General features: G+C 46.4%; 1 protein-coding gene across 1 annotated transcript in view; it reads left to right on the top strand.

The window, feature by feature from the left end:
* The window catches only part of ELOVL6 (ELOVL fatty acid elongase 6), a 59,481-nt gene that overhangs the window by 17,336 nt on the left and 26,003 nt on the right, over positions 1-16,142 (top strand). The window lies entirely within an intron of this gene.

Below are 16,142 nucleotides of genomic sequence, written 5' to 3'. Positions count from 1 at the left end.
CAATATAAACACACACCAGTAGAGGTACGGAATTGTGTGTAGGGAGAGCGGTGGGAAAAAATGGGGCACCTTGGAAGATTTTGCCCTTTTCAGCAGTGTTTCCTGTCAGCTCTTCTCAAGAGGGTCACACCTTTACAAAAAGCACGTACTCTTACAAACGCCTGGCTAGAAGCCTGTAGCAGTGTGTTTCTGGATTTGTTTTTGAATGAAACTAGGTAAGAAAAATATAGTAATCTACCTCCCATGCACAGCTTTTCATTTCATTCATGCGTTGCGGGTGCTGACGGTGGCACGCAGGGAGATGAGGCTCGTTGCCATGTGAGTAGCTGCTGGGTTCCTTTGCTCTAACTTTGCATCTCTTCCTTTGCTCTAACTCGCCGTAGTTCATGGCAGCAGCTCGGGTGTTAGTTTAGTCTGATAACCACACAGTTTTGTTACGGGAGTGGTGGTAGAGAAAATTGTTTTTTCTCTTCCAATTAAATGCCCTTTCCTCCAAATAGCTCCCAGTATCAATATATGCACAGCGTGGAGGCGTCAAAGAAAGCCTTGCCTCTTTCCCTTTTGCACAGTGCCACAGACGTTGATCTTCCGGATAGTAAATTCCACGAGCTTATCTCTCCTAAATATGTCCGTTAATAAAAAAATCGGTCGTTGGCCTCTTCTGGAGCAAACACAGGCAAGTTTATGGCAGGCAGGTGACAGCGGGCTGCCTCTGGTGTGCGAAGACATTGCCAGGGTCCTGCTCAGCTCGGGCAGGCTCTGCTGGGGCTCAGATCCAGCTGCCAGCGACCTGATGCTCTCTGCGGGGCCACGGTAGCAGACACATCCTGCACAAACGCCGCCATGCTGATCGGTGAGCAGCCCAGCACGGCAGCCAGCAGGGATTCGGACACAGCTCTTCGCAAACCGAATCGTAGGCGAAGAAAAGGCCCTGAATTACTGGATATTAAAAATAAAGCAGCCAACGCACAGCCTCAGAGCAGCGTTGATGTGCTGCTTAAGATGAAGGCTGTCGCTCTCAACGTGAGAGGTTTCTTATAACCTGATCCACTGTTACTCCATAACTCTGACTTTGACTTTTTTGAAAGACTGGGATTATCTTTTTTAACAAGGAAAACCAAAATCGCTATGTTAATTGGCAGATTGTTTTGGAAGCAGCCTGTTTATTTTAGTTTATTGTAGGAGTGAAATGTGCAGTTAGGTCAGCAGAGCCTAGCTAAGCCTTGCAAAGCTGCTTACGTTGTATTAGAGAACCTGTAAAGTAACGGGAGGCTCATTATTTCTTCTTCAAAGTTATTTCAGGAACGTCACCGTGAAGTGCAGAAGATCCCACTTTAGACAAAGCCCAAATACTAAAAATAAAAAAAATTATCACTGCAAACAGAAAAAAAAATAATCTGTCAATAGGGAAATAGTGCCATAGCTCGCTCTCTGAGGAAATTATAAATACTGAATAAAACGTCCCATTTCTGAAGCATCAAAGCATGGCATTCCAGCAGTGCGACTGAAGCAGCACTTTTCCCTGTCAAGCCTCTGAATTAAGACAAATAGAGTTTAGCTCCGTTGAGGTAATCCTTTGGACACCCTTGGCTGGTAATATCAATATGTGTGCAGGCTGTTTGGATTAAGTACTAAAGTTGACAAACAAACCATCTGAGTGCGGCTGTGCTTAAAGAAGACAACACTGGCTGGCAGCGTGGCGGCCTGGCTGTAAGGACCAGCCTGCCACCACGATGCTGTACCTAGTGGTGGGGTTTCTGGTTTGAGCCTTTTGTAGGATCCAGGGCTTTCTCAAAGCCAGCCAGTCCCAGGCTCAGCGCAGCCAGGAGTTATCCAAGGAGCACAGGCATTATCCAAGGATAACGCAGGGAAAAGTGCAGTTGTGCACATTGGTGTGGGGTTTGGAGGTTTCTTAATGAGTTAGTGAGTTTTTTCTTTGGCTCTTACGTGTAAGGCTCGCCCTTTAAAAGCTGGAAATGGAAGGAAAATACTGCTTCTGAATGGACAAAAAGCTGGAGTTAAGGCTGCTGGGTGTAATGTGAAGGTCTGCCTTTGAAAGGTGCGTGGAGTGAGATGTTAACCCTACTGCTGTCTCAAGGTTTTGGAGGTGACTGTGGTTATAATACCTCCCCAGTTGGCTCCTACGAAGATACACCTTATAAGAAGCTGGTTGCAAAAGGTGTGGAGCAGCTCCACTCTAAAAAACAGACTCACTGTGGGGATGCTGGCATCTGAAAAATGCGGGCATGGTCAGTCCCTGCCCCTGTGAAACCTAAGATAATTCTGCTCAATAAATTCTTCTTGGCTCTTTGAGGTATTGTATATTGCTAAGGAAACCCCAATCACAGGCATACACGTGTGCATCTGTAAATAAATGACAGTGCCCAGTTAGAGCAGTGACTGATTTTTATCTAAGCCGTGACTCTCCTTCAAAGAAAAAAAAATTAGCTGTCTTATATAACGTGACTTTTTTGGGGGGAAGAAAAAAAAAATTAAAGATGAAACCTAAGTCTTGATCCTTATTTAAAAAAAAAATAAATCATGGAATACCAGCCCCTTACAAGCATTTCATTTATCTGCCATCTGCACACGCAGGCATTCGGAGGCTGTAGGCCATAACTACATTTGGAAGAGCGCTTCTGTCATAGCATCAAATCCACACAGGCTCGAGGCGACATTCGGCAGTTTTCATTTCATTTTCCATGGCCGAGATGAATGGTGAGGATTTGTGAGATCTCTTGCCAGTGATCTCTTTTAGAAGATAATCCAGTCCTAGTAAAAGTATATTCGTAGCAGCCTACAGACGGGAAGGGAAAGATAAGGGAAAGGTAAGCTAGGGAGCTGCATTTGGGTTCTAATCAGCAGAATGATAATATTCCTCATCTGCCTGAAAATCAGTGCTTCGGGGACGTGTTCAGGGTTCATTACGTGGCCACATTTTGAGTCAATATAGAGGCAGCCGTGAGCTGGCAATGCAAGGGAATATGGTGCTGGAGGTATCATACATTTAGTGAGACACATAACCTGGGTCAAGACCATGTTGGGTCCCACGGGAAGGGTTTCCAGCCTGGGTGTAGTGCTAGGAGCTCTGTGTTATTAGGTTGTGCGTACCCTACCTAAAGCTCCCCAGGAAAATGGGACCTGTCCCAGTTCTGTAAGGCCTTGAGCACATCATGTTGCTGCCAGGCTGTGAGGAGGTAGTGGTCGTTCTCAAGGCTTGCACCCAGCTGCCGTCAGGGTGAACTTGTTCCTTTTGGGATGTGCTTATTTATGGGGTAAATTGTATCACTACCCGAACAGAAAAGCATTGGTTTTTGGAAGCCTGTGGATGCTGCATGTGCTGGCCACCATTGAACACCCTGTGTAACCTTTTGTTTTGCTTTAGCGGTGACAGTGAACAATATACCAGGAGCTTAGGAATAACACATTTTGCCTCTGAAATGTTTGAACCTAATGAGTGGCTGGTTAAAACTTCGAAAGATCAAGCATGATCTTGTATGGGTTTTACTGTTTCTCCAGGGAGACCTGATAGCGGCCTTCAGGGCCTACAGGGGCCTACAGGAAAGCTGGGGAGTAACAGGTTAAGGGGGAGCGGCTTTAAACTAAAAGAACATGGATTTAGATTAGATCTCAGGAAGAAATTCTTGACTATGAGGGTGGTGAGGCACTGGAAGAGGTTGCCCAGAGAAGCTGTGGGTGCCCCATCCCTGGAAGTGTTCAAGGCCAGGCTGGATGGGGCCTTGGGCAGCTTGGTCTGGTGGGAGGTGCCCCTGCCCATGGCAGGGGGGTTCAAATTAGATAAGCTTGAAAGTCCCTTCCAACCCAAACCATTCTGTGACTTGATGAGTTATTTTCCAGTTTTCCTTTAGGAGCACGCTAAAAGGCAACAATCTGCAGCAGTGAGTCAGAGAGGCTAATTGTGTCTTGCACAGAAGATCCACAAGCTTTTTCAGTTCAGATTATTTCTCTTCTGCCTTCGTTGAATTCATTGCTGGTGAAAGGTTCTGGGTAAACAGTCGTAAGGGCTGAATTTTTTCTGACCACAGCTATATAAAAGTAGCACGTTACAGTGACCTTTCTCTGTTTTGCTTTTCTGCTGAGAGCAAATCTTGGAGCTGTTCCTGGCTGACCATGGGCTTAATGCTACCAACTCATCTCGTACAGATTATCGAATAGTCTTCAGGTAATAACGACCTTTGGTCACTGTGGACGTGGGCCAGATCTGAACTAACAAGCTGTGGAGGTGAAAGGATCTATATCCCATTACAAAACCTCTCTCTGGTCTTACTCATTAACATTTTAGTGGCAAAAGTTCAAATGAGTTATTTCATTAATAGTCATGAAACTAATTACGTTGAAGTGCATCTGTCAGTAGTAAAGGCAACTGACTTCTGTGCTTCTGAATAAATTCAGGCTGTGTTAGGAAATGTTATTCTGCCTCTAAATGAGAGAAATACATTGCAAATCATGAAGAGGTATTAAAAGGGAAAATGCAGATGTGTCCTAAATGTGACATGCTTGATGCTGCAGTTCCCTAATGCAATCAATTAGTGAAATGAATAATCAGAAGTGTGTTTGAGTAGGGGAGGAGTGTCTTGGGTGATACTTTGTGCCTTATCTCCTACCTCAGACACTGGAAAGTCAGCAAGATAAAAAAGGCTGGGGAACAGGGTTGTCATTGACCTGGATAAAATCAAACTCAACCCAGCACCAGAACTAGTCCGGATACGTAGAAATGAGACGATACATTGCAGAGATCTGACCTGAGTCCAACAGGTATTTATTCAAGTTACTTCCATGGGATTATGACACCTGATTATGTCTGAAGACATGGTTAGATTTTCTTTGCTCAAGATCACAGGAAGCTTACAATGGAGCAGCTCAAGTTTCCTGAGTGCTAATCCCACAGCCCAGCGCTGCAGTGACTCCGGCTTGCTGAGAGCATGCGAACGTGTCCACCACGTCATCCCATTCCCAGTATAGCACGTCAGATCAGGTCTGGTCCCAGTGCCACCACTAGGACCACTGTTCACTGTTCCTGTCATCATGTAATGCAAGATCTCTTCCTTTTTGGTGTCTTCCTGAACCTGCATGCGCTCCACAGGCAGTGGTGGAGGCACAGACAGGGAGGTAGCTGCTGCCTGTAAGAATGGAACATGATCCTAGACCCTGTGAGAAATTATTTGCTTTACAGATCGAGTCAGTTATGTTTATCTGTTTCCTGGAGTAAGCAAGTAAGCGATGACAGAGAGAAGGGGGAAGAAGCCATAAAGCAGCTCCTGCTAATTCGTGCCACTGGACAGCATTCTGCCACAGAAGGAACTCAAAAGCAAAGGTGGGAGTGTGGCCAGCTCTATGTTTGTACCGCTGTCTCCTGTCTCTCCAAATGCACTGTCCTTTCTGCAGATGGGCAAAAAACATTAAAGAGTGTGAGCAGTAACAAGGTTACACAGGTATTTAAGGTAGATGAACCAGTTCCTAAAGTAATTATGGCATGAAGTCAGCTGCATTTGCAAACAACCCCCTGTTGTTAGGAAAAGTACTCCATATGAGTGTGCAGTACGTGTGTGTGAGTATACAGTAAAAGTAACTGCTAGTTGTGACTGTAAACCTGTCTGGATGTTAATATCTTCATCTAGACAGATGTTGAAAGTCTCATCATGTATTTGTGGTACATCTGGGCAACTCAGCTGAGGTACTTCAAGAGACCTACGGTGAGGTTACTGAGGTGGTACAAACATGCAGTATGCAACGTGCATACTCTATCCAGTGAGCTGTTGTTGGAAACCAAAGATGAAGCTCGGTCACCTTTGCTCCTAGTAAGTTCCTCGTCTTCAGACATCCTCTACAGGCTTGTTGCAAGATAAACCTGTGCTAGAGTAACTGCAGTGAGGGAGTTGCTCAATGCGTATTCACAACACCGGCAACCTGGCACCAGTGCTAATATGGTCTTGTACCACTGCCAGTGAAACGCACGGTAACAGGTTCAGCTGGATTGGACAGGCCAAAAAAGAATAGAAAGAGGCAATTCCCTGTTGTTGCTTTTTTTGTTTGGTTTTCCTTAGTAGAGAGCACCTTGCTCTGGCTTCACTTGGAACATTTCTTAGCAGCCTTGGGTCTCCTCAGCTCATCCGGAGCTGCAGCAGGCCTTGTGGACGCCAGCTGCGTGCCGGCAGTGGGAGTGATGCAGCATGATTTGCAGCGAGCAGGAAGGCAAGCAGCAGCCATAGCCCTTCGTGCTCCCTGCTGACGACTGGCATGGGAATACAGTTTGTGAGTGGTGAGCCTTGACTCCTCCAGGTTACCAGCACTGGAATGTGGCCTGATGCGTAGTTCCCCTCGTGAGACACCCTTGTTTAACTCACCCTTGCAAAAAGGAATTTGTAGATGAGGGACAACTTTTTTGACTGTTTCTTTTTCACTCAATAAGCGATAAATAGGTACAGCGAACACACCCACACAGGGAAGGGCAGCCTTGCCAACCAAATCAGCAAAGAACAATATTGAACACACAAAGAGAGATTTCGAGGAACCTCAGGGAAGGGGAACAGACGTTTTCAGCTGTTGTCTGCCCATGAGGAGGTCACAGAGAAGGAGAGATCGCTGCAAGTGAATCCCTTAGGAAGGGTTGTTCAATCAAGGAGAGGTACTGGGAGAGGGACTGGGGGAGCAGGAGATCAAGTCACACTGTTAAAGCTATCGAGTTTTGCTGTCGGAGTTAGGTGTGGCAAATGACAAAAGCAACATCCACCAGCGAACACGCAGCTTTCCTGAAGTGCTGTGAACTGGAAGGGAATTTTCCATTAATGCCCCTGAGCGCTGGACCAGACCTAAGCACTTCTCTGGCAGTGGGAGAAGGCTGCGAACTCCCAGCTTCTCTGCAGTTTCACCAGCTATTTTGGCAGCCTTTGGCCTCCTCACTCTGTTATTTCCCACTTGGCCTACGCAGGTAAAGAAGACGGGATACACATTTGTTTGTTATTTGATAGGCAGCAGAGCTGCTTTGCCTGCAGCGTTTCGGTTTGGCTGGGAGCTGCCGAGCTGTATTTCCCAGCTGTAGCAAGAGATAGATGCTTACGCCCCGAGCAAGGGCTGTTCCCACTTTCCCCACCCCATACGTTGCAGCAACCCATGCTCCTGCTGTTTGTTCGTGGTGTATTTACTGCCACAGACGGAGGACCCTGCAGAAGCTCGGAGTGTGCTTTTCCTACACGTGAATTTATGGGAACGGACAACGGCTTGGCAGTCTGTGGGGTCCCTTGGGATGCGAGACGGCCAGAGACTTGTCGGCATCAAGTGGTCAAAACTTGTGGTCACCAATATTTCCAGCGTGACAGCCAGGCTCCCTTTCTCGCTCCGCTCTGCACACACAGCGTAGCACCAAACCCTGCACTCTTTGCTCTGGCCGTGGTCCGTGGCAGTGCATAACCGCCGATGCAAACCGAGGCAAAAACCCAACACCTGCTCTAATTACAAATGACATATTTGCTTGCAACGGGCTAGCAAATAGTTTATTGTTTCGTTACCAGAAACACGGTGTTGTCAGCCAAATCCGTGCAGTGGTGCAGCGAAGCGTTTGAGTGAACGCAAAGAAAAGCCGAGGAATCCAGGCACGGGCACAGCTCGGGCGGGTTGCCCAAGCGAGGCGTTTCAACACTGCCTCTGTGCCACTGAGCTGCTGCGGAGCACTGAGCAAAGTCACCCTCGGCTGCTCCTGGGCAAAGCCCGGGGCTTCGCTGTGCCACCAAGGGACACGAACCAGCGGGGAGAGGGAGGCGCAGCTTCCCAAGCCCCATCTTCGACGCAGGCAAACCCTTTTGCACTTCGAAAGCAGAGTCTCCTGAAGTTTGGGTGTCCCTGTGGCTGGGAATCGCCTCCCAGCCCACAGGCAGGCCTGGCTGGCGGCTGCGGGTTTGTGCTGGTGCCAGGGATCGCACGCTTTCCTCGCCTTCCTCACCTTCCCCCTCCTGCAGGAGTGAGCCCAGCCTGCCGGGCCTTGCTAACAGACATGTTGCAGGGATGCCTTGCGAGAGCCTACCTAAGGCACGGAGGGATCCTTTTTTATTTATTTATTTTTATTTAAAGCCTGTGCAGCTTGTGCACGGTCCTTCAGATCAGCCACCCGGTGTGGGTGTCGTGATAGCTTCGTCCCAGCCTGCGTGCTGGCGACTGTCTCGCTGCTGCTTTGTTATTTTATCATTTCATATGAATGCAAAGATCCTCAGTCATGTAAAACACTCACTCCTTCCCCCTCTCCCAAATTAACCAAGGCTGAAAAATAACGCCGTATTTAAGCAGAGGCAGCAAAGCCTTTTTCCAGTCTCAGAAATGGAAATGACTTGTGTAAGGCAGCTGCGGTATTTATTCTTATTTTTTTTTTAAATGCAGGGAAGCATGTTTCCTTTTCATTTCTTAATTGTAAAAGCAAATTCGCCAAGGAGAGCCTGGTTAAACAAGTCTGGCATTGACGAGAGGGAAGGAAAGGCCCTGCCTTTGCTCTGTAGCTGCCTGACCTGACTCACAGCCACAGCACGGTGCGTGTGTTTCCTGGGGCTGTCTCCAATGCAATGTCCCCCAAACCCTTGGGTTTGGGGAGCCCTGGACAGAGGAAAGTTTCCAGGAGAGTTCACGCTGCCCAGAATGGGCCAGCAAATGAGGATAAGTTATGCCAGCATCTCTCGGGACGTCAAGCCTGGATTCTGGCACCTTTCAGTTATATTAGCTGCTGGATGATTAAGTTTCATACCGGGACATTCTCATTTTGGCTGCAGGACGTATGCCACCAGTAAAATGTTTTAAAATGTCTCTGTACATTTTAAAAAGAGAAGCAGGTGCCGGAGAATATTTTCTCCGTTGGATAATTACAGCCACTAAATTCAGATAGGCCCATCACTGCTGGCTGTTTTTGTTATTAATTAAGGTAGAAATTCCTTGGTCCCTGGGAGCTCCCGGCTCTTGCTGACTGACACCTCCTGTCATCTGCAGATTTCAGCAGGGCTGACAGAAGCGATTCTTGAGCCTTCTCAGAAGGGTGTAAGCCCAGCCCACCGTGTGAGCTCCAAATTTAGCCAAATCCTTTGAATATAGTTTTACTCAAAAAAAAAAAAAATACACAGAAGTTTGCAGTCTTCCTTTGAATGCAAAGTTAGCAGTGCTGTTGGTTGGATCTACTACCTAGGGCCAGATGGTAGCGTGTTTACCTATTTGGTTAGTGAATCGGTTTTCTTTGTTATTTATCAGGAGCACTTGGTGCGTTACTGGTCGTATTATTATCAGTCTTATTTGGTTACTATCAGTACTATAGGTAGTGTTTAGCAGGAGCGAGTGGGAAGCGACGTGGGACTTACCCTTCCTGCCATCCAAGCAAACAAGAGCACTGTGGAGGAGTGAGCAGCGTGGCACAGCGCTACGGGGAGCGTGGCGTGTACCAGCACACTATTTAAATACACCTCCAAAGGAGAAGGAAACACCGGTGTAAGTAGTAAGAGCTGGTACGGCTCTGACTGGAGTCAAAGTCAAGTCCATTGCCTGGTTGGTGGCCACGTAACGCCCTTCTTTTATGTAGGGCAAAAGCTATCAGGGTGGGGCAGGATGGGGAGCTGAGGCCGCAGCGTGCGCCCGGCACCCTGCAAAAGTGTGGAGGAGCAGCTCAGCCACCTGAAGGTTTTGTGCCAAGAGGCCTTTCTCTGCCACACCTCCCTCTGCACGGCCAGCCACATCAGCCATGCCAGCTAGCGAGAAGCAGCTTTTGCATTTCCAGGGGTAGCTGCGAGGCACAAGGGCACCCATCTGTGTTTGTCAGTCATTGATCCAGAAGCCAGGCAAATTAAAATAAATGGACAAAATAAAAACCGTGATGGGGAGGAAAGGTAGTCACTGTCACGGGCTCTTAGAGCGGGAATAAAACCTTTCCCCTTGGCGGTTTGGGTTTGAGACTGGCTGCCTTTTGGAAGACATGCTGCAGTGAAATCTTGGTGCAAACACCGAGTAATTGTGAAACTCTGCTCTGCATTTATACTGCTCTCAGAGCTGTTAATCTCAAAGCAGGCTACAGGTGAAGGGAAAGGAATAGAAAGGAAAAGCAGTAAGCATTAGCAAACTGCTCTAGGGTGTCAGGGAAGTGGAAAAACTTGTTGAATACACATTGCTGCACATTTTTCTCTGGGCGCTTGTGGCAGGCATGCAGTTGCGTTGATCGTTGCCACCCTCAGAGAGATAGCATTTGCCTTTCCCAAGGAGAGAAACTTGAAAAGCACGCTGCTGTTCGTGGGTATGGAGCACATGCGCACAGAACCGGAGTGCCCAGCCTCCAGGCAACCAGGCAAGAGGCACCAGTTTGCTGGTGCTCTTGTAAAAGCCATGGGAAAGAATGGGGTAAGGCTGCAGTGAGAACAAAAGGGCATTGTGCTATACCTTCTTTGTGACATAAACATGAATTTAGTAGTACCGTGGCTCTTTACTAGAACAGTTTTCTTTCTTTCTTTCTTTCTTTCTTTTTTTTTTTTTTTTTTTTTTTTTCAACGGCTTTAAAGACCAGCCCTAAGTTAGTAAACCTGCCTCAGAGGGAAGTTTGACAAAAGCCCAACAGGTACAGAGGGAATTGGTGGTGGACTATCCAATAAAAAAAAAAAAAAAAAAAAAAAAAGGATAGCAAAACGAATATGTTTGGAGATGCAAAACAAATTTTGGTTGTGTGACCTTTGGGAAAAAACAAAGGTTGGATCATTTATTTAATTTCCCTACCTTCCTGGGAGACCACATTTTGTTTTAAAAAATCTGAAGTAGTATCACTGACATGCTAACAGAATTTTCTATCATTTACACTAATTGTGGTTTGGTTTTTTTTTGGTGTTGTTTTTTTTTTTTTTTTTTCCTTAATGACCATTATCATTAAATTCTGACTGTTACGTTTAAATTGTTTAAAAAGAGTTTTATTTCCTTCCTTTGGTCTATTTATCCGTGTGCCCTGAGGAGCTGCATGTCAATTACTGCTCCCTCCTGGCCAGGCCCTTTTTCCTTCTTGCAGTACCGTGTGTGCAGCCACTTCCATCCTGGCCCAGGTTCACATCCACGCGTTTTCCTTTGGGCACATCCCATTTTAACAGGCCCTCTCTGATCAGGATGTGCTCCTCTCCATGTGTACATAGCACTTTAACGTTACGCTTGCTAATCCTCTAGTAACCTGGGTTCTTTATGCTGCGATGGAAAGTGAAATACTGCTAAGCAGTTTAGCATCCCATCTAATTAGGTGAGGCGGTGACTAAGGGCAGGGAACAGCCGAGCCCTTGCGGGTGGAAGCAAAAGGAAAGACCCAAACCCTTTGGCTGGGCAGAGCTGGCAGGTCCCGTCACCTCTAATGAGGTGCCTGTGCCAAGCATGAAGTTTTAGGCAGGGGTGGAAAGCCAGGACAAGCCGTCATAACCATATTGCTGACAGGATATAGATAAGCCACATTAATACCGTGTACTTTGTACTGCCTTGTGCCACTCCTGCTGCTTTATGCCTATCGTTGCAGGCTGGCTCGGGACTGCAAATAGGATGTTTGCAGTAAAAGCCTGGAAAACAGCCTGGCTGTGGGGTTAATGGAGGAAGGGGTGCTGGGGATTGTACGGTGTTTGCCGTGTTCCTGCCCCATCACCATGTCCACCACAGGTTTTAACAATGTCATCCCGCCACCTGCATTTCATCTAAATTGGGCCCTGAGAGCTGTGACCATAACGAGAAAATCACTTCTGGTTCTCCATTGGCAGTATTTGTCAGGGTGTTTTACGTTTCCTTCCCCAGTAAGCTTATCTGGGTTCAGACCAGCTTGCCTCTTCCTTTATCTGTGCCACGGCCTGTTTCAAAGGTACTGATTTTGCTGATCTCAAGTTGGCCGATTCTGGATTGAATGAGGAAGCTACAGGTCATGGCCAATGACGCGGGAATGCTGATGGACTGGAAGTAGTAGGAAATTTATTAATGTATTACTCCAGGGACGGAAGCCTCCACTGGGATAAAAAGTGTGAAATTCTTACGTAAATAGCAGTGAAGTTTACTTCATGAAAGTGTCACTCAGTAATGACTACTGATCATTACATACTAATGATTCCCTGCTGGTGGCTGTGTGGCACAAGTGGCGGCCCGTGGTGTTGTAAGGAGGCAGCAACGTGTAAACCTGCCTTGTGGCTACTTCAAACTTCTCTCTGTTGCAAGTTTTGAGCACTGCTGAAACACCCTTATGTTTTCTCTGACCTGCTACCCAGCTATTTGGAGGTGTTCTCTGGTTTAGAGAGGTGGCTGAAAAGATTGCCCCATTTTTTCTGGTCTTTGCTAGTTTCATGTCAGTCAGGAGTTAGGCCTGCACCTTCTCCATCGGCGTCCTTTGTCCTTAATCTCAGCAGTAGATGAAGGTCAGATGTCTTGAGATTTTATTAGATACATCAAGAAGTTCTTGACATCATGCATCAAAAGGAACTGCAGGACCGGTCAGGGCAGGTAGCTGTTCTCCAGGTGACCTGATTTTTCTTCACGGATAGATAATGAAAAATATTCCTTCGTTTCTTTCTCAGCCCCAAATGGCCCTTTTTGTGAACTCTGTTCTCTCCCACCTCCTCCACGGGTCAGTAAGTATTTAAAAGGTTAGAAAGCAAGACACTTTACTCCTCAGCTCCATTGCTGGGATGTCTGTGGTACCAGTATCCCCCTTTAATCAGGCCTAGGCCACAAAATGGCGTCCCTGGCATGCTCAGATTCCTCTCTCTGGGTCTAGGTCTTCAGATGGGGAGGAGAAGTCTGGAGAGTGTATATTATAATTTTCTGTGCTTTTCAGGCGTCCCCCCAGTTTGGCTTCCTCGGGGATAATCTAAATTTTGCCAGCACTGAAAGAGTTATGAAGTGATCCTGTCCAAAGGTGATCACCGAGCCAGAGCTATAAGGGCTTATTTGTACAGGACGCGTGGCTGCCCTGTTTCTACGGTTACACTCTGCTCCAGAGGAGAATCTGACATGTCTCTTTTGGCTAGGAACCCTCTCAGGAAAATCAAAATGTTTTTTATTTGTTTGTGTTTTGCAATCCAGTGGCAGTTGTACCAACATCATTTTGAGGTAGTGTTGCAGAAGGCTGGAAGGGAGCAACGTTTGCTGGAACGTCTTTTAGGACAGACAGAACAACAACACACCGCTTACTTGCAGTCACTTCATTTTTCCTGTTTCATTTTGAACAACTACTTTTTTTTTTCCCACTTCAATATCTTTTGAGATCCAACAGTTACTATTTCCACAACTATTGCATTTGCAAAGGCAGAGAGACCTGACCTCACTGCAGCACACAGACATTCCTGCAGATGCAGGGGCAAAGGTAGTGTTAGTAAAGTATTCTTGCTGATGCATTATTTCTAGTGTTGTGTTGTGTCCTGTTAAATAAATATCTGTCCCCAGAGCGGTGACTCAAGCAGCACTTGCCTATACAAATAACATTCATGAATTGCTTCAGGGGTCCTCCTGCATCTGAAGGCCTTACGTTGATGTACTACTTAAAGTATAAATGTATTAAATGCCATAGCCATTGATTCATTTGATCAGATAAAAAAGATCAAATGAGCAAGGCGATATGGAGATCTTGTTATTTTCAGGCCTTGTCTATATGAAATAACTCCACGTGCATCATCCTTAACTGCTTCCAGGTGAGACCTGTGTACAGTGTGGCTTTAACTGGGAGAGATGTAGGTTAGTAGTCCCCGAGTTCACTTGTAGTTGAGTGTGTTTACTAGCTCCAGGTTTTTACAGTAGAGGCCAGAGGTTTAAAATTACGTTGACGAAATTAGGAGTGAAAGTGCTGTAGCTTTTCATCAGAGCTGCAGTGCCTGTGACCTACATTAATGTCCTAGGTCTCTGCCATCGCTTCAGCAATTTCGTGAAAGCCCCAGCAAAGCCTGGAGAAACCCACAGTGGGCCCAACGGGACACTCTGCTGCTACTACCTCTGGTAACCACAGGTCTCTGCATTAATTTCCATTGCTGGGTAGTTTCCTTTCCATGTCTGTGCTAGGTAAAAGCACACAGGTGACCACCATCACCCACCATCTCCACCAGGTGGGTCCCCATTCAAAACACAGTGTAGAAGTGGAGGAAATCTGGGACAGAGACAGAGACGAAGCTGCTTTGCCTTCAGTGACAAGAAACTTTTCTAAACCCACAGTTTTGAAACTGTCTCGTTTCAAAGCCCACAGATTGGGGGACTGTTTTCTGAAGTCCTTTCCATTTGAGGAGTAATTTTCTGTCATGTTGATGCTGATAACGTGGGATTGCAGTGTATACATTTTAAAGGTTTTATGATTTGTTCCATTAAGCCTATATGAGGTTATAAAGATGAAGAGACTTCATGTCCTTTGGGGCTGAGTTTGCCTCTTCCATGTAAAAAAAATCATCCCTGAATTTTAACTTCATTTTCTCACCTTTACACAGCTATACAGCTCTTACATTTTCCCTACAAGGGGAAAGCATGGAAAAAAACAAAAAAACAAAAAAAACTGTTGTTGTTTTCTTCCCTAGCTGCATACATCGTGGTTTGTGGCTTATAGGGCTCGGGTGGGTATGGCCCTTTGCAGCCAGACCCTGCCTCCCCAGAAGTTATGCCCACGCAGGCTGGCAGATGAGGAACAGGGACTATCTGTAGGTCCTCTAGAGGTATCTCTAGCCCCTGCCCAGTGCTCCTTGAAAGGCAGGTTTTGGAGATCAGGGGACCAGCTGATCACGCTGAGATGCGTCCCCGTACACTCCCCAGTAGCCTGTTACGTCAACGAGCATCACTAGTGAGTCACCTACGCGTGTCTGACTGTCGTCCGTGCTGCTCTAAATATAAATGTCAAAGGATGTTTAGCTGTGGGAGTAAATCACGCTGTCTTGGCGTGTGCCTAGCGGACTGGTCTTCCTCGTCTCCATTTCCCAGTTGCTCCATCATGAGGGCTGGCATGGTCGATGGGAAGCGAGGGCAGAAGTGCAGATCAAGCCCAGGAGCACGGGTTGTGTTTCCATATGCAGATCTGACACATCCACACATTGCGTCTCTTTGTGCTGTTCTGTCAGAGCTGAATTTAGGAAGAGGGAGAGAAAGGTTTGCTTTGACAGCGTTTCTGAAGTAGACACCCTGAGAGACTGTGAAGCGTTTTCGCACCCTTTTTTTTTTTGTACATACAGAAGGTGTGATATTTAAACAAGCATCAGAGAGAAAGCAGCTTTGCCAAGGCTACCAGGCGCTGCTGGTGGACTGCAGACGTGGATGTGCTGTGTGATGTACACTGGTTTCGGCTGAAGCACTGTAATTAGGCTCTCAAGTTTGGAGTTTCAGTAAAATACACGATTGGTTGTTATTGTTTTTTGCTGAAAGCTGTGAGAAACAGGTAAGGAAAGCGTCCTATCTGTCATCTTACGAAGCATCCTGCATTTTTCTTATCCTTTTTTTAGTGAAATCTATTATTTCACAAACGCAAATGAAATGCTGATGAAGAATGTCAAAAGAAAAACATCAGAAGGCTGAAATTGCCTGTTTCCTTGCCAGAAGCACTCTGCTCTGGCAACTGCAGTGTGTTTTTTTTACCTGTTGTGCTCCCTTAACAGCCTGTGCAGAAGTGGTAATGAATTTAAGAATGAGCTCTGCCGGTGCAAAGTATATACGTCTTGATAAGAAACATTTCTAAAAACCTATAGAAGGTAAATAGAGGTGGAGAACACTGCTTCACTTTCCTGTGCCCCTGCTGAATGCAGTTAGGGGGGTAATCCTGTGTTATGTTAGAGCTGATAGTTAATAGATCAGCAAAGGCTGTCCTTTGAGTGTTCTTACAAGGCTTTTCCTTAACCATTAAAGAAAATGCTTTGGAAATATTGTATTTTATAGTCTATACCTATGTCAGTTTACTCCTTAGCGTCAGAGAGAGCTACAATAGTGACTCAGGCTGCTATTTTCGGGATAAGTAAACGACAACAGTGTAGCTGGGCTTCAGCCCCTCGCCAGAGGCACGGCAATACTCAGGGCTCTCTCGCTTCGTGTCAGAGGTGCCAGGATGGCTCACGCCGTTGTGCACAAGGCTCACCGCAAGGCCTCGGTCTGTCATTTTTGAATGCTGTGGTATTTTTCATACTTACAGTATTTCATAAATCAACTTC

The sequence above is a fragment of the Aythya ferina genome (genome assembly GCF_964211825.1).
Source record: "Aythya ferina genome assembly, chromosome: 4".
NCBI lineage: Eukaryota > Metazoa > Chordata > Aves > Anseriformes > Anatidae > Aythya > Aythya ferina.
This window is presented reverse-complemented; position numbering and strand designations above follow the sequence as displayed.